At 39.7% G+C, this 25208-nt stretch overlaps 1 protein-coding gene across 22 annotated transcripts in view; it reads right to left on the minus strand.

Moving 5' to 3' along the window:
* Positions 1-25208, minus strand: part of FARS2 (phenylalanyl-tRNA synthetase 2, mitochondrial) — a 621462-nt gene that overhangs the window by 552673 nt on the left and 43581 nt on the right. For all 22 annotated transcript variants that reach the window (XR_005786117.1, XR_005786118.1, XM_040460421.1 and 19 more), the window contains exon 2: positions 15983-16069. The gene's annotated coding sequence lies outside the window, so the exon portion shown is untranslated. The remainder of the gene's footprint in view (positions 1-15982; positions 16070-25208) is intronic.

Raw genomic sequence — 25208 nt, forward strand, 5'->3', positions numbered from 1 at the left:
ATTACTTTCTGGGGAAACAATCAACAAAACTAAAAGGCAACCTACTGAATAGGAGAAGATATTTGGCAAATGACATATCCAATAAAGGGTCAGTATCTGAAAAATACAAAGAACTAATAAAACTCAATACCCAAAAATTAATCCAATTAAAAAAGGATAGAAAACACGAACAGACATTTCTCCAAAGATGACATACAGATGGCCAACAGACCCATGAAAAGACGCTCAATATCACTCATCATCAGGAAAATGCAAGCAAAACTACCATGACATATCACCTCACACCCATCAGAATGGCTAAAATAAATAAAAAACACAAGAAACAGCAAGTATTGGCAAGGATGTGGAGAAAAAGGAACCCTCATGCACTGTTGGTGAAAATGCAAACTGGTGCAGCCGTTGTGGTAAATAGTACGGAGGTTCCTCAAATAATTAAAAATAGAAATACCATATGATCTGGGAATCGCACTACTGGATATTTACCCGAAACATACAAAAACACAATTCAAAGGGATACATGCACCCCTATGTTTACTACAGCATTATTTACAATAGCCAAATTATAGGTGCATCCCAAGTATATCCATCAACAGATGAATGGATAAAGATGTGGTATATGGTACACACACACAGGAATATTATTCAGCCATAAAAAAGAATGAAATCTTACCATCTCCAACAACCACTGAATCCAATGGATGGAGCTACAGTACACTGCCAAGTGAAATAAGTCAGTCAGAAAAAAACAAATACTATATGATTTCACTCATATGTAAAATAAAGAAACAAAATAAATGAACAAGAGAAAAAAGAAAACAACAAGAAACAGACTCTTACCTGCAGAGAACAAACTGATGGTTACCAGGTGTGGGGGTACAGGAGAGAGGGAATTGGTGAAGGGGATTAAGAGTACACTATCATGATGAGCACTGAGTAATGTATAGAATTGTTGAATCACTATATACACCTAAAACTAATATAACATTTGGCATCTTAACTATATTGGAATTAAAATTTACAAAAGGAAAGAATGAATTATCTTCTGGAAATACCGAATCAAGTCACTGACAAGGAAAGCACATATTAAACAGCTATACATACAGATCTGTGCTGTGAAAGTTGTGATGTGTAAGTGGTAAATGCAGTTGGGAATCAGCTAAGACGATAAAGTATGGCCCTAAACCACTTGGCTTTTATCCAATAAATTTTTATACTTTGCTAAAAAAAAGAAAGAAAGAAAAGAAAAGAAAAGAAAAGAAAAGAAAGAAAGAAAGAAAGAAAGAAAGGAAAGAAAGAAAAAGGAAAGTATAAAACTAGCAGTAAAGTATAAGTGACTGCATAACCAGAACTAGCTGACAACAGTCTCTCTGGGTGTGCACAACCTGGGACCTAGGTAAGGATTTTGTGGCATATTCTAGCCTGGGATTTGTCTGGCATATCCCTCACAGACAAGAATCCCCAAACGTGGGATTCAGATGATTCTCTAGTTAACCATTATCTGTTTAAATAACATTGAGATTTGTTTTTAGGGTATTGGTTGTTTGTATTTTGCTGGTAAGCTTGCTCTGCACTCCTACCACCTTCCAAATATACACACGTACACACGTACACACGTACACACACACACACACACACACACACACACACGCAAAATCTCTCTCTGTATCTCTCTGTCTCTCTCCCTCTCTTCTCAAATCTCAGTTAAAGGCCATGCCTATAGGTTCCCTGGCAACTTGTGCTTCCCCTATTATACCACTGAATACACAGCGTTGGGTCTTCCTATTGATCAGACAGCAACCCCACTAAACACCAAGTTCTCTGGAAGCCAGGGGCAAATCCTCCTTGGTGACCACACATCCCCAAAAGGAAGCATCAGATGGAAGCTCCTAAGGAAAGGGACTGCGCCCTCGCCGTTGAACAGCTGTCTCCAGCACATCCAGCACTGGCACATACTAGGCACTCTATTGTTTATTCAAGTCCAGGTCAGATCCCTTAAAAACGATAAATCAATACTTGCCACTGGGGTCTTGAAATTTTGAGAGATGGCTCTTTAAGAAAGAACAGCCGGAATAGGAGGCAGGAATAAAGTGCCTCATAATTTCTAGCACATCCTGGAAATTATCCTACTTTTCAAAACCCTCTTCAAAGAGGACATTCCCAGCAGCTACAGAAATGAACCCAATCTTTAAGTTTTGATATTCCCAGTTCTTTCCCCTGTCTTACTATAATATTCTGTACCATTGTTAACGTCTTTTCCAGGTTGGTGATGTTGCCCTCCAATGTCAAACAATAAGTCCTCAAATAATAAAGACTATTCCTGGGGCTGTTAGGAAGAATAAGTGAGAATGTAAAAAAATAAAATAAAAAGCCTTCTGGAACACAAGAAAATACTATACAAATGTAAGTTATGAGACTTATAGATTAATAGCAAGCAAAACCCAAAAGAAATTCTTATTGAAATTTTTATACTTTAATTTCTGGGGATAAATGAATGCCATGAATGAAACTGCATCACTTTTGAATTAAAGGCACATTCACAAGGATTGCAGCTTCATTCATAATCTGAATTGCTTCCAGAAGATGGTCCCAAATCATGTGCTTTTTTCTAAATTATCTACCAGTTTCAGACATTGCACACATCTAAAAAGCTGATTAGAAGTCAAAGAGCTTTATGTACCTAAATTTGGTTTGTGGATGAATATGTTTATTGCATAAAGCCCATTAACATTCAGAAGACCCTATGATGCATGGAAAATTATTTAAACTAACTTTTACCCCCAAAGAAATCTACAGTGGGTAAATTCACACGGGGCCACAATGGAGATGTTGTACCACTATGGATCAGAAATGCATTACAGTTATGCAAGAAGGCAGTCTGTGAGTGGCTTTTTGTCTCTCATTCTGACAGCGAGATCCAATCATGAGCCTCTCGTTCCATCACTTACAAACTTTCAGGTTCTCGGGGCACCTGGGTGGCTCAGTCAGTTAAGCATCCAACCTCGGCTTAGGTCATGATCTCACAGTTCGTGGTACAAGCCCCACGTCGGGCTCTGTGCTGACAGCTCAGAGCCTGGAGCCTGCTTCAGATTCTGTGTCTCCCTCTCTCTCTCTCTGCCCCTCCCCTGCTCATGCTCTGTCTCTCTCTGTCTCAAAAATAAAACATTAAAAAAAATTTTTTTTAATTAAAAAATAAAAACCTTCAGATTCTCACCAACCCCCCCCCACCATGTTTAAGCTTAAAAAGAGGCTGATGGCCCTCTTCTTAGTTAGATAAACCACCAAGATCAAAAATTGACAAGGTCTCAATCTTAACAGGGCTTCATATATCTAAAGAGGACAGGATGAACAAATTAAGTTGATCTGAGTCTCATACCACAATCTACAAGAAAGTTTTACAGAATTTTTTCTACGTAACATTTGTTAAGGAGTGTAGATATATAAATGTTCTAATACAGAGAAAGAAAACTCTATAAACTCATACTCAGATAACCCCTGTTGAGTTAAAAATAATTGAACAGACTATAAGCATGCACACACACACACACACACACACACACACACACACACACAATTCCAACAGTACCCCCCCTCAATCTCTACCTCAGTTACTTTGTCACCTTTCTTACAACAGTTAATGTTTCCTATTTTGGAAAGAGTGGGGGATTTATTTATCTATAAAACATTCTCTTCGAGTACTTCTATAAGCAGGGTCATAGGCCACATCTTGCTTTTCATTTAAGAACAACATGCACTGGCATTTTTTCCTCTGTCAGCACATTATACGTACTCCTCACTCTTTGGACAGCTACAGATCATACTACCATTTGGGGGTGCCAGGATTTGTTTAACCAGTGCCACACTGAGATGCTCTGGTCTCCCAGGTTTTTGCTATAGCAAATGATGCTGGAATAAGCATCCTTGCCCACATAACTTAGCACATCACTGTGTAAGTACAGAAGGAAGGTGATTTTTTAAAGGTGGGATTCCTAGGGAAAAAAGCACACGCAATCTACTTTGATACTGTCTGTATATCTTATGTTTTTGTGGTGAGAGTTTCTGTTTGCCGAAATTCTCATGAGCGCTTAGAATTTTATTATTTTTTTTTTCTTTTTTTTTTTGCCTAACTGGTCAAAAATAATACCTCATTGACATACCTGTATATTTTGTATATTGTATATTTTTTCTTAAACCACCAATTCTCTCTCTTTCTCTCTCTCTTTCTCACACACACACACACACACACACACACACACACACACACAATTGGATTAATAGTTTTTCATTATTTCATTTTTCATTATGAATTCTTTTAAAATTAAGAATTGTTTTAAAATTAAGATAGTTACTGGCAACTCTTTCTTAGCCACGTGTGTTACAAATATATGGCTTAGAGAAAGGTCTTCACCATTCCAAAATTATAAATAAGTCCATCCATGTTTTCTTACAGTTTTACTTCTTTGTATTTTCATTCTTTAATCTTTGATCTATATGGAATTCACCTCGGTGTAAAGAATGAAAGAGAAAAAAATGCATTTTGTTTAATCTTGTTTCCCTGAACATTTAAATTATTGGAAAATCTATTTTCTACAGTGGTTTGAAAACCATCATTATCATAATCCAATTTCAGGTCCATTTCAGGTTTACTTCTGGATACTATTTTGTTCTGTTGATCTGTCTGCCTATTTCTTCTTTTGTAGCAAGAAGTTGAAGTTACCCAGTTCCAGCGTTTAAGTAATGATAGCTTCATAATGTATCTTAACATACAGTAAGTCCAGGTGCTGCTCCTTCTTCACTTTCCAGAATTTCCCAGGTTTTTCTCATTCATGCAGATGAATTCTGTATCATTTGCCAACTCCCTCCGTAAACAACAAAACTCTTTTGAATTGGGAAAGCACCGATTTTACAAATTTCTAGAGAACTGACCCCTTTCAATATTGAGCCTTCCTTTCTAAACTCTTCCTTTTTCCATTTCTTCAACCCTCCTATCATAGCCCTTTGATTTTAAAGCTTTCATCATATAACTCTTCCACATTTCTTATTCCAAGTTTATCCACAGCTGTTGTAAAAAACCTAGTTTTAAACATATTTTGTTGGATAGGTAATATACAGAAACACTACAAAATTAAAAAGATACAAAGGGATATAAATTAAAAGGTAAAGCTCCCTCCCACCCCTATCCCCCAGCCATCTACATTTCTTCCCTGGAAATCATTTCAAATCTGCATCAGATGTAAATCATTTTGCTGTTAAGAAATTAGTATGTCCTCTCTTTAAACAGAAAAGCTCGAGGCTAAAATGAATCTCACGCACCCCAGGTCTTAACGATAACCCTCACTCCTGCCAGTCAGCCTGGATTCCTACTTCTCCTTAAATCTTCCATGTCTAATCCACCAGTAAGTCCTAATGCATCTACCCCAGGTTCATCTACTTCTTCCCTAATTCAGCTAGACTACAGAATCAGAGAAGGCAGAGACCCCGCTGACTTCATGTCTGTTTATCCTGTACACAGCACACTGACTGGCACAGAATGTTAACAGTGCACCACTGCCCCATGCATACAAAGTGCCTGATGTAGTACTGCATGTTAGAACAGCAGTCACAATGGGGGCTACACAAAGGGGGGTCTGCAGGTGCCTAGTGCCAACCTATGATAGGAAAGGACAAAAAAGTAGGTACAAAAATCCTTTTGGAACAATTAGGCTGCCACATTCTTCCAATAATGCACGTTTCTCAAAATTTACAAAAATCAACAACAGAATAGAAATAAAAAATTATGATCTTTTGCCACAGATGGTTTAAGAAGCAGGGGCATGTAAGCCACCAGTATCTCATGCCTAGACTACACTGGTAGGCATCCAATGAGACTCACTGCTTCCTCTCTTGCCTACCTCCAATCCATTTCTACAGTGATCCTTCTAGAGAGTAACACAGAACCACAGCCGTGCAGCTCAAATCCTTCAGTGCTCACCCTCAGCATTCACCAGAACCTACAAATCTCCACATCACTGGGCTCCTTCCCGCTTCTGTGACCTCACCCATTATCTGTTTGGTTACCATCTGGGTGCCGGGCTCTGTCTGCCTTCCCAGGACATACCACTGTCTTTCTGCCTTGAGGCCATTATATGGCACGCTCCCTCAGCTAGGAATACCTGGCCCAGTAGATACTCAATAAACTGAGAAAAGAATTAATGGAAGAAGACTAATTTTATAGCAGGCTACATTTAAAAAGTAAAAAAATTCTCACATCCATGCCCCATTTTTTTGATAAAAATAAAAACCTCACACTCTCCCTTTTAGGCTTTTTTTTTTAAAGATTTATTTTTAAGTAATCTCTATACCCCGTGTGGGGCTTGAACCCACAACCCTAAGACCAAGAGTCGCGCACTCTACTGAATGAGCCAGCCAGGCACCCCTTCCTTTACTTCAGTCTTAAAAGATTCTCATATCTTGAAGCAATGTGAGTAGAGTGTAGGTAAGGCAGAAGATAAAGCACGATGTGGGATCCTGTCCTCCCAAAACCAAGTGTGCAGGGCAGCTCTGTGTTCTAACCACCCGCCCTTTAAGATTCCCACAGGCACCACCCTTTCCTAACCACCATCCACAACTGTAAGCTGAGCTGAGGTAATTCATAAAACAGGAAATCAAATAATTAACAAATATATGCCAGAATGTTCAAACTCACTGGCAACCAAACAAAAAATTAAAAACTCAATGCTATTATTTTGTTTATCAAGTTAACAAAGCTTAAACAGCAATAATAACCAACATTAATGTGCAGTGTGTGGTTAGTTTCCAATGTTTGGCATTCGTAGTATCAACTTATGGAAAACAATATATACAATATTATACAACATAAAACCCTGTGTATATGTTTTGTGTGTGTGTGTGTCTGTAACATCAAAATGTTTTATCTTTTTTGACCAGCAATTCAACTCTGAGAAAACACCCTAAAGAACTAATCCTAAATACATACCAAGCTTCATGCATAAAAAGCTCACTAGAGGATAATTTGTAATTGGGAGAATACTGGAGCTGTGCCAATCAATTTCTCTCAGAAGAAAGAGGGAGCCCATCACTAGTGACTGAACAGACATTGCACCCAGGTCTGTCTCCATGACTGAGGGGCAGTGCAAAACCCCACTGATGAAAAAGGGCTGAGCCTGTGGTCCAGACACTGCCAGAATAAGCAAATATTTTAGTAACTGCCTCCTGGTGAAAAATTCATGTATCTGTAAAGGAAATTATATAACAAGGAAAAACATGCATTAAGTAGAAAGAAAAAACACTTGCATAAATAGACTGATTACAAGCACATAAAAATTACATATAGGAAAGGAATGGCAGACAATTTTGAAACTTAAGTGGCTTGCATTCAACTAGAAGGAACTTGGGTTAATTTTCTCTCTTCTTTCAGTTTTTCCTCATTTTCTAAATTTTTGAGAACAAGCTTATAGTTCCTATCACAAACCAAAAAAAAATTAGTCCCTTTGAGACCAAACAAAGTAAAAAAGTGCCTACCTCAGCAAGTTGTAACAAAATGTTTATCCACAGTGTTAAGAATCTTCTAGCTTCTTTTACTGTATAACCATATTACTGGTTATTGCACAGAAAGCAGTATGAAGCTAGAAACCATCCTGTCCACTAGTCGACAAATAGGATTAACAAGATTATCTTTGTGCTCTCCCAGGAAAAAAGTGGTTTACACTCTGAGAAAGTTTTAAACAGTGGCACCATGCATAAAGTAAGCTATTCAGTCATACCAAGGACAAACAATTCTACCCCAAAGTTATAGAAACACAGTAAAAGCCCTCTGAAATGTAAATACTCATAAATTTCAAACCCAATTACCCAGTAGCTGTAACTACTGACAGCTTATGTGGTTAACATCAATTTCGAGAGGCCTCAAGCCATTGCAGACTGAGCAGGCTGTAGTCATCCACAAATCATTCAAATCCCAGGGCAGACATCACATGGCTGTTAGAAGGACCCGGAGACTGTTCATTCTCCCTCCTGCTTTGTCTCCTCAGTGGTGCCATTTGGCATTCACCACAGGCACTTCCCTCACTATTAAAGCCTTTAGCTTTAGAACTTCAACTGTGCAAACAAATGTGCTTGTCACATTCAGGATGAGAGGTTACAAAGAGGAAGGAAGAAAAAACACCACACAGACGATGCAACACTGAGGTTTAGATTTCAGTCACACAAGAGAAATCAAGAAACTCAAAGTTAATGCTCCCTTGACAACCTTAAATCTCTACTCCGCATGTATGAATCATAATCAGAGTTTTATTAGGGTCACAATTGCAGCAAATACACACTCAAATCATGTACCACAACTAACACTGAGCATTCTTCCTCTGAAATAAAAAGTTTATATTCAAATCCAGAGATAACGCAAAGCTGTAATTTTGTATGAAACTGAATTTGGATCCCGCGCTATCCCTTGACCTCTATGGCTCTGGACCCTATCTGACTATTGCATCAAGGTCACAATCTCTTTAACACATCTGTGCAGCTACAAGAGAGGGGAAATGTGGGCATATGGCAAAGTAAACTCCAAACATAGATCTGGTGAGGGTATGGGGGGATAGGAGTAGCAAAACAAGTGACCTAAGTTCTGTCAACACCATGTAGTGGAAGGGACACCAGAGCAGGAACCAAAGGACCAGGTCTGAGTTCCCAGTCGTCATCCACTATCTGTATGATCTTGAGGAAGACACTTGGCCTTACCAGGCTGGGTTTCTTCATCTGTTGAACAAGGAGATGCTGTGAGATGATGTGGGAGGTAAAACACACAAGTGAGAGGTCTTTTCCAGCATTACCTTTGTCAGGTAATTTCTCCACCAAAGCGTCCTCCTCCTTTACCCCTGGGAGATCTGCTGCAGGTTTTACATGAGAACCCAGGACCAGTGCAGTCCTGTCAGGTCACTGCAAGGCTTTGGTAGAACTCCTGGGACCACGAGGATGCCGCCTTCATTTCCCCCATTCATTCATTCATTCAGTCAGTCAGTCAGATGACACAAAGCCACCACTACATACATAACATACAAAATAATATGCTAGACAATCCAGGGGACAGGTATAAAAAGTAACGATTTTAAAAAGTACAGTCCCTCTTTAAGGCATTTAATGTTTACAGTCCAATGGGAAACAAAGAATTAGAGGAAACTGTAATGGCACAGATCTAGAACAAATTACTAATGAAGCAAAGTACCTTTCCAGCTGAGGCCTAGATAAGACCTCAAAATCCTCAACACAAGCATTCCATTATGAAAGACTGTAGTTATCAGGTGAGGGAACTGATAGACTGTAGTTATCAGGTGAGGGAAGTTTTGCTGCCCAGGTAGGCCTGCTCCTGAGCATATGCCCAGATACCTCCCCTACCTGTCCTAGGACTCCTTCAAATTCCACCTTCACTTCCAAATCATTAGGTATTCTCAGAAAGGAGAGGGCCACTAAGAACCTCATCACAGTGGCTAAAAGTTGTTAACTAACCTTTGCCAATTTTAAAAATTTTCAAAATTCCAGAGAAACAGGAAATACACATAAGTTGCTTTATTCCTTGTCTAACACACTGCAATACTAAACACTGAACTGGACAATTACTACACTGGCATTAGACACCTAATATATTCCTATTAACAAGAATAATGCATAATGTCATTCAGGCTTAAATCAACACACACAGGAATCCATGAGTTTTGCGTGCAGACGTGCATATGCGCACACACACCCCCCCCCCACACACACACCCTTCTCCTCTCCTACTCTGAGAGGCCACATCCCTAACCCTGGCTAGCCATCTGGGAAACAAATGACTTTGTGATGGCATGGTAAATTGGTTCCATTCCTCTGGAAAGCAATCAGGCAATATGTTTTAGAAGCCATAAAATTCTTCATACTCTTTGACCTAGTAATGCCACACCTGGGACTCTCTCATAAGAATCTAATTCAAAATATGGAAATACTTGCACGCACAAAGATATACCTTATGGTGTTATTAATAATTGTGAAAAGGTGGGAGCAATGTACTTGTCAACAACAGAGCTAAATAATTAATGGTACAGTACCACAACAGAATATTATGCAACCATTAAAATGGTAATGATGTAGATTATGTAGCAATAAAGGGGAATGCAGACAGAAAACAACAGGCACAAATATGTAAAAATCATTGCAGAAAAGTTTAAAAACTGATAATCGCTGTTTTAGGATGGTAAATGGAGGTGTTTTTTCCCTTTTTATTTCTTATCTTTTTGTCATATAGTATTCTTTTAGGGGTGCTTGGGTGGCTCAGTCAGTTAAGCAACAGACTCTTTTTTCAATGTTATTTATTTTGAGAGACAGACAGGCAGGCGGAGGAGGGACAGAGAGGGAGAGAGAGATCATTTTGACCTGAGCCAAAATCAAGAGTCGGACACTTAACCAACTGAGTCACCTACGCGCCCCTCAGGTGCCCTTAAGTGACTGACTCGATTTCAGCTCAGTCATCATCTCATGATTCATGAGATCGAGCCTCACATTGGGCTCTACACTGATAGCATGGAGTCTGCTTGGGATTTTCTCTATCCCTGTCATCTCTCAAAATAAACATTTACAAAATAGAGAGAGAGAGAATCCTTTTGAAAAAAATGGAAGGCAGGCTTTTAATCTTAAGAATAAAGAGGAAAGGGGCCAATCAGAGAGTAAAGCCTGCTCTCTTACCCAGAGAGGAAGGGGACCAGAGGCATTTCACACTGCATGAGGGTCTGGAATTCGTATGCACAGAGCAGCTTCATGGAGAACCTTCTGGAGGTGTCCCATATTGTCAACGATTACCAAAAAAATGAGCAGTGCCCACCAGCTAACCCCATTCAACTCCCTCCATTATGAGCATCCTGAGGCAGAGAATTCCCCAAGCACACCACACATGCTGTCAGCTTAGTTCTCTGTTAAAGAGATTTGTATGGGGTCATATGAGGCTGTACAATAATTCATTTAAAGGAAATAAGCTCGGATTTTCACATTTGGAGCAATGAGGAATGTCTGTGGCAAGAAATGTAATAATCAGAAAGATGGGAGGAAGAAAGCAGAAACATCTGTCACTTGTAGGGAAACAGAGTGTGGCAGCAGAGGGTGTGTGTGTCCCAGGGGCAGGAGTCAAAGTAAGAGCAGGACTGGCCTCTCCTGGGCTGACTCAGGGATGAAGGAAGCAGGAAGTCATGAAGAATATTTAATCCTAACCAGATGGAAACAGATTTAAACTTGGAGCCATTCAACCCTACATGCAGTTTCAGCCCTGTGTCCAGCCTGGGGACCAGCCCTACACTGGGAGATCTTGGGGGACTCCAGGCCAGTTTTAAAGGGCCAACACTGAGTGAGTCTTGTAGATTCTCTGCTTTGCAGCTCTTGTGTTCTTGCACTTAACTGTTGGCCAAGCACCTCATTTACAATGCAATGTCAACAACCAAGTTCTAACCTCCCCTCTATATTTTAATTTCTACTCTAAGGCCCTGCCCTGGAAGGCCACAGAGCAACTGACTTCAAATTTAAAATTATATTACCTTCCTCTCTGTAGACCTTGGGAAAATTACTTAATCTGTCCAAACCTCAGTTCCTTTATCTTTAAAATCTGTACCTGTACCATAAGATCATTATCAGTTTCAAAAGAAATAACGAATGTAAACCATAGTATCAGATGCATCGTAACGCTAAAATAAAAGTTTGCTACACATGCCCTCTTGTTCCTCAACTACTAGCATCTGGCCTGTCTCCCTTCCTCCACTACTCCTGCCCATTAAACATGAATAGCATGGCCCACTCTCTATTGGTTATACCTTATACCAACCACACACCTGGAAAGAGCTTGCCCTCTGGAACCCTACTATCCAAACCGAGACGCTCATTTCTGAGCCATGATCTGACTCCACTTTCCCACAGATATAACACCTTAGACAAAGAGGAAGCACACAGCAATCCTTTCAAAGCTGGGATGGTGAGGTCATACTGCCTGCGTTCAAAGCCCTGTTCTTTCACCTGTTAGTTAATGTGACTTTGGTCAAGCTACTTAATCCCTCTGCGCCTCAATTTTCCCATCTATAAAACAGATATAAAACTGTTGTATCAAGTATATTAACAAAATTCTGAGAGCTCTATCTAGCACCTAGGAAACAGGTACATTTTTTAACTTTGACTCCCCATGAGAGTATTTAGGTAGAGGTATTTGGTTAGCTATGTATGCTATCCCACATTAGCAGACAAGTCAAACATCTTTGCTTCTCTCTGGCACTGGCATAGATTAAGTAGGCTTTCTAGGGTAAAGGCTTGCTATCCCCAGTGTGGTGCACAGACAAGCATTGGCATCACGTGGGCGTTCCTTAGAAACGTAGATTCTCGGGACCCATTTAGCCCAACTGGAGCAGAACCATTTTGTATGCCCAAGTCACTTCGGGTTCTTGTGATAACACAGATCTAGGTGGGGAGAGGTACCTGAAACCACTATGTTAGGATCACACATAGGAGTAGCAGGTGCCACAATGAAAAGAGCACCCTGCATTCCAAAAAGAAAGGGCACCAAGATGTGACAAAACTGTCATCTTGGCATTTATAAGTGGACAAGGAGGGAGATGGGCATGATTGGTAACGATGGAAGAGTGTACAGCTAAGAAGATAAATGGCAAAAGGAGCTTCTCACTAAGCTCTTAGAGGGGAGGGACCATGTCTTACTCATCTTGGTTTTTTAACAGAGACTGACTGACATAGAGGAAGTGAATGGCTCACTGTAAGCATCCGACACTAGCTTTACTTTTGTTTAATAATCCCCATTTTCAATAAGATTGGAACATTTGTTAGTTTTACAAAAAAACACCATGGTTTTACTGTTATATTTGTGGCCCCTCCCATCCTACCATAATATAAAATTTGATTCTACACTTCCTATATGAAGATGCCACAAACTATCATTGAGGGAAGGGAACCATTTCTGAACTGTTCCCCTTAGAAATGGTCCTGGCTTTGAAAGCCCCTGAGGGGGCACTGGGACTAGAAGAAGGGGCCGGAAGAACATCCTTCTCCACATGTTGTTAAAGAGAATTTGCTGCCTTTTCATTTCAAACATCTGGCATGTTAAAACTAAGTTAAGGTGACAGAAAATTAAGTGCCCCATTGTTACAACCCTTGACCTTTTCTTAGTGACATGTGTAACTAATTAGCCCCTGGAGGTCAACAACCAGGGAATAATTAGAGGGAAGGTGATGGAGAATCAAATGAGAGTACAGAGCAGAAAAAAATCATTCCAACTGATCCAAGATCCTCTTCAGGTCCTTGCAGGGGAGCACAGCCTTCATTTTCTAAGACATCAGAAATGAACAGACGCCCTTGCCTTTGATCTGAGCAATGAGTCCCCCTCACCCATCAGGCCTTCACTCCACCCCTCCACACAAACCTGTCACCAAGGTAATGAACTTGAGAAATCCACACAAATGGGAGAAGACAGCCACCTCCCCACTCCAGCCCCCCAACCATTATGAAATTACCTAAATGTGAATGCTAGATCAAACCCAAATGGGCCTCTCTTTGAAAAAACCAAGGAGGATGAATGACAGATGTCCCTACGAGAATTTCCTGCATCACTCTGAATTAGCAGCTATGTATGAATACAAATAAACATAACATCATGTATGCTTATACTACATATATACCTAAGTGCATACACATATACCTGTACAGATTTCTCTGCTCTGCCCGTATCTGCAAGGTTTCAGAGTGGGTCAGGAAGTCCTTGTCCTCCACTACTGGAGTAACACAAACATTTTCTACCCTTAAGTGAGGTCTCTGATACACAGCAGGAAAAGCACCACAGGTCATGTATCCTTTCTGCTTCAACCGCTGACAGAGCTCTCATAAACACACAGAATACAAACAATGACGAAGTTAGAAAATTTTACATCTAAATACTCATTTTTAAAACAAAATCAAAGCAAGGAGAATACTTGGTTCCCCAAACCCCAAATCTCATCTCTGGACTTTGATGAAGTTTCAACCAAATAATCTTAAAGCCACAGTACAACACAGGGAGGAGGGTGCCAGATCCTTCACTGCCTTTTTAAATAAACTCAAAACGGCCCAGGAGAGGCTCAGACAAAACATTCCTCTAAACCAGACTGACTGTGCAGTTTACTCAGATACAGCCAGATTTCCCAAAGTAATGATACGGCTGAGTGTCTAAATGCACAGGCCGGCAGGCACTACAGGTACTAAGGGTCTAAATGAGAAGACTTCCAGAACTGCAGAAACATCAGCTCCGATGTCACAACAGTCTTCAGTTTACAAAATGAAACTGCCATTAGAACTCAGCGACCTGGAGCTTGCGTTGAAATCTTGGAAAACAAATTGTTGTCTTTCCTCTCTATTCCTAAACTCAAGCCTCTGCAGAATAAGATCTGTCCTCCACAGCAAACAACACAACATTGTGTGAATATGAAGACATACATAGTCCATAAGGATATGAAAATAAATTTCAACCACAGATAAACAAAACTGAAGAGAGTCCCTTTGTCTATAAGAAATATATTCCAGCAAACCTTGCTAATAAGGACAACTAGAGAAAAGACCTTCTGTGTCTTCTGTGGTGGTAGAAATCCTAATTAGAGCCCAAAGAAACAGGTACTCAAGAGAAATCAGAACAACAATCCTATACTTTAACCATACATTAGAATTATCCGTAGAGCGTTTTTACAAATCCCAATGGCCAGGGCACCCACCAGACGAGTTAGATCAGAATCTCTGAAGTGGGCCTCAGGCCTCATTTTTTCTTCTTTTTTTTCCTTTTTTTTTTTTTTAAGGCATCATTTTTTCAAGCTCCCCAGGTGGAGTGCAGTGTACAACCAAGGTTAGGAACCAGTGAATAAGTGACTATTCTAAAGATACCTTCCAGATCAGACTGTTCATCTTTGCCGATGGTGGACCTTTGATACAAGGGGACCAGGAGTCTCTATCTAAAGCCAACACCCGGTATAATGCTATACTATACAATCCATTACCCCCAAACGTGGGAGGGCACTTAAGGCCATGCACACCCAGCCACCCAGTCTTAAAATGAAGCACAGAAGTCACCCACCCAGATGGCCTGCCTAGATGAACAGGGTCAAAGAGGCCCCTAGATCTGTTGTTTTCACAGGAGGCCTTCCTGGCAGTGGCAGGAGAGGTTCTGGAGATAGGCCACCCTGAGCCAGCAGCATTACCAAGGAAGGGCACTATTTTCAGAATGCCACAACACCCCCTTAGATGACTACTCTCTGAGGGAGAATGCACACCTCTTAGCAAAACACACACGGGATTAAAAAAATAAGTACACTTCCTAGCTCCTCTGGTGAGAGAGCTGGAAATTTCACTGTCATACCCTCGTTGTTTCCCCCCAGTTTAAATCTGGCTTGAGATAATTTTGCTTGGTTTTATTTGAAGGCAAACTTTCTGGCAGGAGGAGGCAGAGTGAAGATGTATAAAAAATTCCACCAAAATCATTTCATATTTATTCAAAACATTTAAAGGCAAAATATTGCCCAAGAAATCCGAATAAAAAGAAAACAGAACATACCACATACATCTCTTAAGATGGTTATTTTAAATAACAGTTTAAAGTATAAATTTAGAATGGCAGAAAAAAACTATTTAGAGATATTCAAAAATTAGTATCGTTCTACAAAATGTGGAATTGTTTTAAAGACCATTTTTAACAAAACAAGGAAAAAGAAAAGAAAAACCAACCACTAAATCTAATAGTGCTTAACTGCCTGGGTCTGAATCCAGGCTTGGATACTCTATTAGGCATAGTGCCTTTAATCATGTCTCTGAGCCTCTCTGGGCCCCATCTTACCTGGATAACAAAGGTTCTGAGTTGGACTACAGGGTTCAACTCAGATCTGCACATGTTAGCTGTGTGAGCCCATTCAACCTTTGCACTTCTCTTCCTCCTCTGTAATACTAAAATAAGAATAATACCTACCTGCGATCTGGAGAAATAGGAAGCCTGGCACACCACTGACGGAAATGCAAACTGGTGAGGCCACTATAGAAAGTAGTATGGCGGTCCCTAAAAATATTAAACATAGAATTACCATATGAGCCAGCAATTCTACCTCTGGCTATATGCCCAAAAGAACTGAAAGCAAGATTTCAAACATATTTCTACACCCATGTTCATAGCAGCATATTCACATGGGCCAAAAGGTAGAAGCAACCCAAGAGGACATGGACATATAATTGCACAAAATGTGGCACATGCATACAATGGAATACAGCTCAGCCTTAACAAAGAAGGAAACTGACACAGACTATAACATGGATGAACCCTGAGGACGTTATGCTGAAATATGCCAGTCACAAATTGACACACATTGTATGATTCCACTTATGGGAGGTCCCTAGAATAGTCAAATTGATAGAGACAGAAAGTAGAATGGTGGTAGCCAGGGGCTTGCCAGAGGAGGGAAGGGGAGGCAGGGTGGGGAGGGTCCAGAGGTAGGAATTAGGAGTTAGTATTTAATGGGTACAGAGTTTCAGTCTGAGGAAGACAAAACAGTTCTGAGAGGGATGGGGTGATGGTTTACACAACAATGTGAATGTACTTAATGCCACTTAGCTGTACACTTAAGAATAGTTAAGACAGTCATTTTTATGTCTTGTACATTTTGCCACAATAAAAAAATAAACGTAAATAAGAAAGAATAAATAGTCCCTACTTTCTAGAGACATTGTAAAGATTAAATATAAGTAAAGTGTATAGAGAGTGCCCAGCACAGAGTAAACCCTCCATAAATATTAGCTACTATCTTATTTTCCTGCTTTTGTTGCTCCTTCCAGTCCCCACTACTGTGTACTACAGAAATAGATGCTCACTGATTACATTCTGATCCCCTCCCCGCTTGGAGCTGTATACCTTCTGCAATGAGACAGTTCCAGTCCAGGTCTTCCTTGTAACATAAATGCTGCTTCCCTGGGACAAAACTTTCACACAATCAGATAAAGATGAAGAAACCACCTAACTTCACAGTCTTCACACATAAAGCTGAGATGACCACATTTAAATAAAACAAAACAAAACAAAACAAAAACCCTGATTTTAGTGTCTTCATTTCCTAAATGGATTGTCAGTAATTCTGCCTCAAAAAATGGGTTCAAAGGCTAATGCTGTCACTTATGTCTGATAGAAAAAAGAAGGAAAGTCTCCCTGCTATTCATAAATGTTCTCCCACTTTCTGTCAAAACCAAGACTATTTTACTTCTTTGCTCGATCATTTAAAAAAACTATTAGTATGAAAATTTCCAAGTATACAAAAGTAGAGAGTTCAACTAGCCCTCATATAACCAGCTTAATAACCAACATTAACCTTTTTCCACTCTGCCAAAGACTCTACATTCTGTCTCTAAAATATCAGAATAAAAGCACCACAATTGGCTACACTGAAGCAACATTCATCTGTAACAATCACTGTCATCATCATCATCATCACTACTTTTTGTTACTTTTAAAAGTTCTTTTCTGGCATCTTCTCACCTCCTTTTATTTTTTCCTTTGAAACTACAAATAGTTTCAATATCTACCTTGCCAAGATAATTGTAAGAATGTAGCATACATGAAAGTGCATAGCTTGGTGTCTAACACATATTGGTTTCCTAAGAAATATTCGTTCTCCAAAACCACCATCTCATCTTGCTCCATGATGAGAGACACCCCCACATATCCTTCTCCATGCTTTGTCCCTTCTTTGGGGAAGGAAGTGTTTCCTAACGCTAGTCCTTATTCCTTCTTGTACCCCTGCCTCCTTCTAAACCAGGAATCCCAAACACAAATGACTAACCACAAATCCAATCACTGAGAAGACCCCAAATATAAAGACAAAGAAGGTAAATAAATTGAACTGATAAATGCATTCAACATTTAGGGTACCAGTCCCTAAATTAAAAATAAAAAACATACCCAATTTGTGCCTATATATTATTTAACAGAAAAATCAGGCTAGACTTACTAATGCAAGTCATTCCCGTGTGTGTGTGTGTGTGTGTGTGTGTGTGTGTGTGTGTGTATCTATATTTTAAACGTTAAACTCTTTTTTTTTGATGATCTAAGAAGTTTTAAATGCTGATGAGATTCATTTCCTTGCAGTACTTTTCGCCCATGGCAAACCTGCCACCTCTAATTTGTTTTAAAAGGAACTGTAATCATCCAATCAATCATACTCTTGACCTTCAGCCTTTAAAGTCACTTCACTGTGGTCAAAATTGGCTCTAAAAATTCATGTTGTAACAGTGCTATTGTCCTCAAGCTCCAAAATGCCAATGACAGGAATATAATTTGAGTAAACCCTCTGGTAGAAGAAAAAAACAGCACATGGAGTTTCCAGTTTGTCTTCTACCAGGATTCTTTAAATAAAAGTGAATGTCTATGATATTATTAAGTAATAACTTTTCCTCCGCTGGGGTTTAAAGACTTATAAATCACCCAAGTTTCTATGCAGTGAAACTAGTTTCTTCATCATAAAAACCACATGGCTTTCTTTTGGTTTTAAATAACTTATCTTTCTTTATGGGGAGGTACAGAATGACCAAGTAATAATCTTTCCAGTTCTCACCTTCTCTTCTCCTAGCACACACTCAACCTTCACCTCATTGGCATCCATCTTTCTTGCTTGTATCCTATTTCAATGGAAAAAGGATCTTTCTGCTTGCGCAGGCCAAAGCATTATGGCTAATTAATTACAACATACAAAAATGCTCAAGTTTCGTCCATGACAACAACAAGCACCCACAAACCCATCCAGCTACAAGTCCCCTCTGGCATTGTCTATCTCCCTATTTCTTAAGAAGGCACCGAGGTTTAAACATTAAGTCCATACTATCTTCATTTCCTCAACCCAATGAACTATAGGTTCTATGTCCCACTGCAATAGAAATATTTTCAGTAGTGTCTCCAAAGGCCTTCCAGTTATTCAATCCAGTTACTTTTCAGTGCTTATCTCATTTGAGGTCTCTGTAGCATTTGACATTACTGGTCACATCCTCTTCCAAAGCATGCCTTCCCTCAGTTTTTTTGGCCTTTCTCCTGACCTTCATCCTACCTCTTTGAACACTCCTACTCAATCTCCTTCAAGGACTCATATCCTCCAATCATCCCTATTAGTCAGTGACCCCATCTTCAGCCCTGTTCTCTTCTATATCTACTACATACCATTCTTGGTCCCTTTTGAATACCACTGACTTCAGTTACCAATTATGTGTCAAGTTCTGTCAGATCTCCGTATTTCCATCTCTGGTCTCCCTCATGAGCTCCAGTTTACACATGCAGGACTTCTCCGCCTGGGTGTTGCCAAGGCATCTTAAACTCAACACATCCAAAATCTAATATAAGCTCATGCTCTTCCTACATGGGTGAATGCTACCAACCACCACCTGATTATTCAATCCAGAAAAATGGAAGGCATCCTTTAGTCCTTGTCCTTTATTCCTGATATGCAAGCAGTCAATGGGCTTCTAAACTCCAATCTCTAGGATTTGTGTCTCCCCTTCAATCTCTTCCACTACTGCTAGTCCAGGTCTTCCCATCATTTCTCACATAAATCATCTCTCATTACCAAAATACACAAGTGCAGTTCTCTGTCTCCAATCAACACATGTGGCTCTGACCAGCTCTCCAGCCTACTGTCAAAATTATCTAAAATACAAGTCTCATAAGGTCACTCTTCTAAAACTTTTCCAAACAATCTGACGTCTTTTATCTTCATAATTTATTTCCTGAATATTTGACCTACCCCATGTGTTGCCATCAACTACCTCTCCCAGAGCATCAGCCAGACAGAAGTACGCATCCATGCAAACACAGCTCCCTCACCCAAGGGAAGCCCTTCCACTCTCTGCCTGATTAACTCTTGTGCATTCTGAGAACTTCCTTGTGAAAAGATTTTCTGACTCGACTTTTCCAGGTAAAGTAACCCTCCATTCTGCAGCCACAGCACCATGTGCCTACAGATCACTGGTTTTTGTTGGAGATGTTGACTTTATCTCTCCCAATAAACTAAGCACTCTTTGAAAGAAGGAAATGCATCTTACTAAATTTGTATGTTCAGCTACTACATATTTGCAAAATTAATGAATGAATATTCATTCATAAGGCTTATTTTTCACCAAATAAATTTTTCAAAATTTGATTCTAACGATAAAAGGCAAATCGCACACTAAGAACAACAGAAGAAATGACGTTTTTTATGAGAGACCTTGTACTTCATTTTCTTACAAACTATAAAAGTCCAAGGGTTTCTTCCCCCCAAATGGAATGGTTTGGGGAGCTGGAAGCACCACTAACCACTATCACTGACCTCCCGCCCAGCCCTGCGGCACACTGCCTTCAGAGAAGCACTTTATGCAGCACTGGCTTTTGAAACAAAGATTAGAAGATGGTCAATTTGTTCAAAAGCAACATGCTACTAAAATTCCAAAGATAAAAGAAAGAATCAAGGTTAAGCAGCAGTTTCTTATACTAGATAAAACTAAGTTCCTTATATCAGATCACATCAACAAGAATGAACTTATGAAAATAACTAGGCACCTGGCAGGGAAATACTTATCAAGCTCTTTTCCCAATGGTGAACACACACCACACCACAAAGATTTCTACACCTGTTTCTGGAATGTAAAAAAGCAAGAAGGATACAGATTCTTCCATATTGCACATGCTCTTGAGGAGCCATGTGGAAAGAAATGTTCCATGTAAGACTAGCACAGTGCTTCCATTCCAGAATTTCTTTAATCAACCCCCAGGGGATGAAAGGGGATATCGCCAACTAAGTTGGATCTCATTAACCAATCACAGGTCACCAAAACATGTCAGCCTAAAGTTATTGTCATCCAAGTAGAAAAGACTGAACTACATTCAACATGAGCAACATTCTGCTTAAAAAACTATTTCAGAGCACCTAGGTGGCTCACTCAATTAAGTATCTGACTCTAGATTTCGGGTCAGATCATGAACTTCTGGTTCGTGACTTTGAGCTCCACATTGGACTCTGCACTAAGAGCATGGAGCCTGCTTGGGATTCTCTCTCTCCCTCTCCCTCTGCCCCTCCCCCACTTATGTCCTCTCTCTGTCTCCCTCAAAATAAAATAAACTTAAGGGAAAAGAAAAAAAAGAAAAACTGTTTTATTTCATCTAGGCTACCTTGATTTCAAACTTTAAATGTTTGCAAATAAATACACTGCATGTGCATTTTCAGTTGTCAATAAAAGGCATCCAAATGACTTTGATGCTCTTTTCTCCAATGGAACTTGCAATCCCAGTGATAACTTAATAGCAATCAGTGACATACCACATCTTATGTCCACAGAATGTGCCAACTTTGTGTAGAAAGTCCACTTGACTACAGAAACCTATATACAAGAAAGCATAACTTATGGACTATTACTGCCCCTGTCTGTCCTGCACAAAGTCATTTGCCATAATTTGGTGAAAAGTAGATAAAACAGTGTTAAAAGATTCAAACAGTTCCAGATTTCTAAGTATGACATAGATATATCCAAATTCAATTTTCCTGTCTCTTTAAGAAATGTAACATTTAGCAAGCTATTTCTAATTTTTTTTCAAAACAGTATCATACATTATAAACACCATTCTAGGGGAGGGTCCAACATGGTGGAGCAGCATGATAGTTTTCTGCTTCTCTCCTACCTGAAATACAGCTAGATCAACAACAAACCAACTTGCACACCTAGAAAATCGATCTGAAGATTAACACAACAATCTGCATAACTTGAGCCACAGAACTCAGCAGGTACGTGGTGTGGAGAGGAGAAATGGGGAAGAGAGAAGCCATAGAGAGTAGGGAGCTGTTTTTTGCTTCCAGAGAGAGGACAGAGACAGGACGAAGAGTACAGGAAAAACACTCCCCCCAAAAGCAGCTGGAGAGAAAGAGTGGAAACACCCATAAAGGACCAAAAAAGAAAAGGAGAAAGGAGAGGGTATAAATACCATCAGGGCACTATAAACGGGGGGGGGGGGGGGGGGCGGTGCACAGAGTCTGAAACTCCACAGCTCGATATCTGATGGATCTGCTGGAAAGAGCAGAGAGGTCCTTGGGCCCAGGGAAAGAGGCGATTCCCCTGCTGAGAGCACAATTGGTAGAAGCTGTGTGGCCTCCCCACAGGGAGAGGTCCCAGTGGACCCCAGAGAACAGCCACGTTTGCTGTCGCTGTAACAAGGACAATGGGGGGGGGGGGGGAAGCTGCGTGCCAGATATGTATTGTGCTTTACCATAATCCCTGAAACGCTACTGCTACACTACAGCGCAAACTTTTTCTGGGGCGGGCAACCAGCTGCAGTCACTGGGCATCTGCAACACTTCAGTCATATGAATGTTCCTAGGGATGAGCCAGCACCCAACCACTGATCGGCAAGAGGGTCAAGTGGGTTTGCATGGGTCAAACCCACAGGGCCTTCAAAAGTGAGGGGTTTGGAAACACAGCCCCATCTGAGATAAAACTCAGGAGGGAGGTGCCACTTGGAAGGCTGACAACTTAGTTGCAGACAATGCAGAAGCAGGGAGTGGCCACAAGTCAGAGACAAAGAGTGATGCTTGATTGCCAATCGGGGAGAACATATAGTTCTGATGCTAGAGACTAGGTAGATGGGTGGTGCCATTTTCACCTCTCACGCGCATGTGCGTACACGCATAAAGAAACCACAACAATCCACACCAGTAAACTAAACAATGCCATCTAGGGGAGAAAGGTGCCATCACACCAAGCCACGTCCAAATGCACCAACCATGATATAGAGAAACACCACAAGTCTCTAGGCCTGTTTAGTTTGCACACTATAAAGTGGTTCATAGTTTGACTTCTAGGGGAAACTGGATGTAATTTCAATCATATTTCATTCTGTTTACTGGTCCTTCTATTCAATTTTTTTCCTTTTCTTCTCATTTCTTATTTTGAATACAGAAAGAGAAAAATCTATTTTTATTCTCCGTTTTATAAAAAACATTTTGTTTAAATTTTTTTCTACTATATTTTTATTTTTTAATAATTTTTTCTTACTTTAATCATTTAAATTTTATTATATTTTATAGTATTCATTTTTGTAAATTTTCAAATGTTTTCCTACTTTTTTTACTTTTAAGTTTTCTTTCCCTTTTTCTCTCTTCTACGAACCTTCTTGCAACAACCAAACCAAAACACACCTAAGATATCACATCCTTTATTTTTTGTGTTGTTTTTAATTTTTAATTTTGTTATTATTAATTCCTTTTCTTCCTTCAAAATGACAAAAGTGAAGGAATTCACACCCCAAAATTAAGAACAGGAAGAAATGACAGCCAGGGACTTAATCAACACAGATACAAGCAAGATGTGTGAACCAGAATTTAGAATCACGATAATAAGAATACAAGCTATGGTTGAAAAAAGCATAGAATCCCTATCTGCAGAGATAAACGAAGTAAAATCTAGTCAGGACAAAATTAAAAATGCTATAACTGAGATGCAATCTCAATAGATGCCACAGTGGCAAGAATGGATGAAGCAGAGCAGCAAATCAGCGATATAGAGGACAAACTTATGGAGAATAATGAAGCAGAAAAAAAGAGGGAAACTAAGACAAAAGAGCACGATATAAGAATTAGAGAACTCAGTGACTCATTAAAAAGGAATAACATCCAAAAAATAGGGGTCCCAGAAGATGGAGAGAGATAAAGGCATAGAAGGTTTATGTGAGCAAATCATAGTGGAAAATTTTCCTAACCTGAGGAAAGACACAGACCTCAAAATCCAGGAAGCACAGAGAACTCCCATTAGATTCAACAAAAACCGACCATCAACAAGGCATATCATGGTCAAATTCACAAAATACACAGGCAAGGAAAGAATCATGAAAGCAGCAAGGGAAAAAAAGTCCCTAACCTACAAGGGAAGACAGATCAGATTCACGGCAGACTTATCCATAGAAACTTGGCAAGCCAGAAAGGAGTGGCAGGATATATTCAATGTGCTGAATCAGTAAAATATGCAGCCAAGAATTCTTTATCCAGCAAGGCTACCAGTCATAATAGAATGAGAGATAAAGAGTTTCCTAAACAAAAATTAAAGGAGTTTGTGACCACTAAACCAGCCCTGCAAGAAATTTTACGGGGGACTCTCTGAGGGGAGACAAAAAGAAAGAAAAGACCAAAGGCAACAAAGACTAGAAAGGACCAGAGAACACCACCAGAAACTCCAACTGTACAGGCAACACAATGACAATAAATTCATATCTTTCAGATCTCACTCTAAATGTCAACAGAATAAACACTGCAATCAAAAGACACGATAGAAGGGATTAAAAAACAAGATCCATCTATATGCTGTTTACAAGAGACCAAGTTTAGACCTAAAGACACCTTCAGATTGAAAGTAAGGAGATGGAGAAGCATCTATCATGTTAACAGCCACAAAAAGCTGGGGTAGCCATACTTATATCAAACAATCTAGATTTTAAAATAAAGACAGTAACAAGAGATAACGAAAGGCATTATATCATAATGAAGAGGACTATACACCAAGAAGATCTAGCAATTGTAAACATTTATGCCCCCAATGTGAGAGCACACACCTATATAAATCAATTAACCAAAAACATGAAGAAACTCATTGACAATAATACCATAATAGTAGGGGGCCTCACACCCCACTTACAACAATGGAAAGATCATCTAAGCAGAAAATCAACAAGGAAACAATGGCTTTGAATGACTCACTGGACCGGATGGACTTAACACATATATTCAGAACATTTCATCCTAAAGCAGCAGAATACACATTCTTCTTGAGCGCACATGGAACATTCTCCAGAAAAGATCATACACTGGGACACAAATCAGCCCTCAATAAGTACAAAAAGATCAAGATCATATCATGCATATTTTCAGACCTCAACACAATGTAACTCAAAATAAACCACAAGAAATAATTTGGAAAGACAACACATACTTGGAGACTAAAGAACATTCTACTAAAGAATGAATAGGTTAATTAAGAAGTTAAAGAAAAAAATTAAAAACACATGGAAACCAATGAAAATCATTAACACCACAACCCAAAACCTCTAGGACACAGCAAAAGCGGTCATAAGAGGGAAGTATATAGCAATCCACCTTCCACCCGTAAGGAAGGAAGAAAGGTCTCAGATACAGAACCTAACCTTTCATCTT

The sequence above is a fragment of the Herpailurus yagouaroundi genome, unplaced genomic scaffold (assembly GCF_014898765.1).
Source record: "Herpailurus yagouaroundi ecotype Mexico unplaced genomic scaffold, PumYag 250, whole genome shotgun sequence".
NCBI lineage: Eukaryota > Metazoa > Chordata > Mammalia > Carnivora > Felidae > Herpailurus > Herpailurus yagouaroundi.